Genomic DNA, 3,587 nt, shown 5'->3' on the forward strand with positions numbered 1-3,587 from the left:
AGAGACACTGTTCTTCTGGTTTTTATATTATTATTATTATTATTATTATTATTATTATTATTATTATTATTATTATTATTATTATTATTGTTGTTGTTGTTGTTGTTGTTGTTGTTGTTGTTGTTGTTGTTGTTGTTGTTACTAGCTGTACCTGGCCACGCGTTGCTGTGGCTCAGTCTGGTTAAATGGAAAAGAAAGAAAAGAGAAAGCGCACGTTTGTAATATGTTTAATTTCACAATGCTTGTGGGTATACAATATTTTTTGTTGTTCCATTGTCTGTGCAGATATAGAGATTGTCTGGTTTGCCGACTCTAGAACACGCAACATATAATTGTCCATGTGAGAAGCAATCAGTGTCTAGATCTAAACCACACAATTCTAAAGATTGGCCCTGAGCTTTGTTGATGGTGATTGCAAACGTCAATCGAATTGGGAATTGCAATCTCTTAAATTGAAATGGCATATCCGTTGGAATCATAGGAATGCGAGGAATGAGGACATCTTCACCTTTGAAAGGTCCTGTCAAGATTGTTGCTTCTACGAAGTTGCTCATTAAAGCATGTTTTTATGCTTTAAAGAGCATGTTTTTACCTGTCACAGGTGTGACATCTATATAATAGTAGGTATTCGAATGCAACGTTGTGTCAAAATTTCAAAGCAATCAGTGAAGAACTTTCGGAGATTTAAAATTTTGAACAAAGGAACATTTACATTTTTATTTATATAGATGATGATGATGATGATGATGATGATGATGATGATGATGATGATGATGATGATGATGATGATTTCCAATGAGTTATTTTGTTAACTCTACTTTTCCGGTGAGCTTAGCCTGGGGTCAAGAACCGTTCCTGGAACAGCTCCCCTTATATTCCACAGGCTACGCGGATCCTTTAAGGTACTATCCCAACACTTATGGAACTGGGGGCGGTGGGGTCCAGGAGAAAGGTTACCCGGCGCGCCTTACTACCAGCAAACCAACGGAGCTTACAACCGGAGTCCAACCTGCGATTACGGGACTTCTGGTTTTTACAGGGAGAAAGAGACAGGCTGTTCTCTTTCGAGCCTAGAGTCTGTTCAGTTGGGCCAGGAACAAGCTCGGAAGTCAGACTGCTCACAGACCAAGCACATTTTCGGGGATCAAAAGTGCTCCACACCAGTGTACCCTTGGATGCAGAGAATTAATTCCTGCAATAGTAAGTTGCTTTCCCCTTCTCATTCTTCCCAATCACATTTAGTGACAGATGGCTACCCAGATAAAACGGGAAATGTAATCTGAGGCTGCAGGAAGTAGAACCAAAAACTTCCTTCAAACTTTTTTTTGCACTGCTTACAGTGCTTCAAACAGACTACTGCCTAGCTTTGTTTGTCATATTATCTGCCGGAACTTCTCTTCAGTTAGTTATTCTCTTTAGTCAATTTTTTGCGAATTAAAAGCACGAGATTTATGGACTGAGCGGTTCTGTCTTGTAGAAGGCAATGTTTGGCACTCACACTCATCTGTGAGCACACTCATACACACACACACTGCAATTGCTCTCAAACTGACACACACACACCAATTTCAACTTCTCTCGCACACCTCTCTCCCCCACACACAATGACACACACCTGATACCCGGTGCCAATTTAACCAAGATTCTGCAAACTAAGCCAGTTGAATGTCAGGAGGGCTTAAATATTTGAAGGGAGAGAGCTACATTTTTAATGAAACTCAAGCTTAATTGAATGCCTACCTGAAGAGGAATTGTAGATAGTTTTTGTTTCACTCACTCTCCCACCCTCTTTGTGATCAACTACTGCCTCCAGGTGCCATAATTTCCATGAAAATTTGAAGAATGATAAAGAGGTACCCACAGCTCCTCCACTCATCTCTAGGTACAGGGGTGCTGATTTTACATTCCAAAGGGAGAAGAAATTAAGGGAAATCAATAGAGAGGTAGGTAAGATAGGCAGAAAGATGTTTAGCTTAAGTTCTGGAATCTAAAGTAATTAGGGATGAAGGTGGGGAAGAGAATATAGAAATAAAAGTGAGGAGAGGAGATACTAAGCACCACATAATGGAAAGAAACTTGGTCAGAGATGGCTGCCCATTAAAAGAATGAAGAGAGGATAGGGTAGAAGAAATTCTTGACTTTGGACCTTAATTCTTTCCTAATGGAAATGTGGGAAAGAAGTGAATGGATAACCCTCTCAAAACAAAGCTTGCCAGCCTGCCATTGCACTCATACTAAAAAAATGTATTAACCCTCTGCACCATTACATCGCAGTGGCTCCTAGATCCTCAACTATGTGAAGGAAGTATTCCTTTAAGTAGCCCGCCCCCTATTAAGTCACTTCCCATTCATGAGCTTTTGAGAGACCCACAGCCCTTTGAACTGCAGCAGGTAAGGAATGCCTGGGATTTACTCCCAAGCAAGTGTCCCATGGCAGCAATTTTAGTACATGTGAACACTGCTCAGGAGGGCACTTTTGAGTTTGCAAGGAAAGAAAGCTGGAGGGGGTCTTTGGGTGAGGAAGTAGTTCACTTAACTCCCCAACAAAACCAGAAAAGTAAGCTTCTGAGTTACATACAACTCTTTTTCCAAACTTTTTCCTTCCCCTTGTTGAAAAATATAAACATGCAAATGAACAAAACAACAAAACAGAGATCATATGGTGCAGTGGCAAGTTTTCAAACTGAGCTATCTGGGTGCCCAGTGAGACTCAGCCAGAGAGCAGGTGAACAATATCCAGGAAGTGTATCCCCAAACTTTTCAGTTCAAATGGGGGTGCAGGATTATTCTGGAAAAAGTGGTATTCCCAAGTGCAAAGGGAAAAATTACCCAGATAGGGGTGGGTTTGATTTTTCCTTGTATTATGTACAACATGGTTAGGGTTTTGACCACTGAGAGTTGGTTACAAGAGAGAGGGCCACATTGCAAGGGGAGATTACTGCAGGGAATGGGTCTCCCCCCCCCTGCACACACACACACATACAACAGCAGCACACTCTGCACTCTGGCAAGTAGCATAGCCATTGACATGCATAAGTGAAACTCTAGTAAATGTTCAGTAGCACATGCTTGTCTTCTTCTCCATCCCCACCAGATTCCTCCTTTGGGCCCAGTGGCAGGCGAGGGCGACAGACTTATACCCACTACCAGACTCGAGCTGGAGAAAAAATTCCACTTTAACCTTTACCTGACCAGGCGCCAACGCATCAAAATCACTCACTCCCTGTGTCTGACAGAGCGCCAGATAAAAATCTGGTTCCAGAACCAAAGGATGAAATGGAAAAAGGAAAACAAACTCCTGAACTCCACTCAGCTAAGCACGGAGGAAGAGAAGGAGAAACTTGGGGGGGGGGGGGAGAATGAGAGCCCAAATGAATAAATGAATGGGGAAGAAAACAAAATGCCAACAGTTGGGGAGCTCCAGAAATGGCAACCCCTCCTCTCCCCCCTCAAAAGGCACAACTGAGACACACATTTTTGTAAAATATCTGAGATTGTATGGCAGTCTTGTCCTTTTTGCAACCTCACTTGCATTGGATTATTGAATTTGTCCTATCATAACCAAATTCCTAATCTAATTTGTTTTC

General features: G+C 41.8%; 1 pseudogene; it reads left to right on the forward strand.

Annotated features, from left to right (window-relative positions):
* Positions 1-795: 795 nt before the first annotated feature.
* On the forward strand, positions 796-3,340 carry LOC107294795 (annotated as a pseudogene).
* Positions 3,341-3,587: the final 247 nt, after the last annotated feature.

Source organism: Protobothrops mucrosquamatus, unplaced genomic scaffold, assembly GCF_001527695.2.
Source record: "Protobothrops mucrosquamatus isolate PMUCROS unplaced genomic scaffold, P.Mucros_1.0 scaffold2098, whole genome shotgun sequence".
Classification (NCBI taxonomy): Eukaryota; Metazoa; Chordata; class Lepidosauria; order Squamata; family Viperidae; genus Protobothrops; species Protobothrops mucrosquamatus.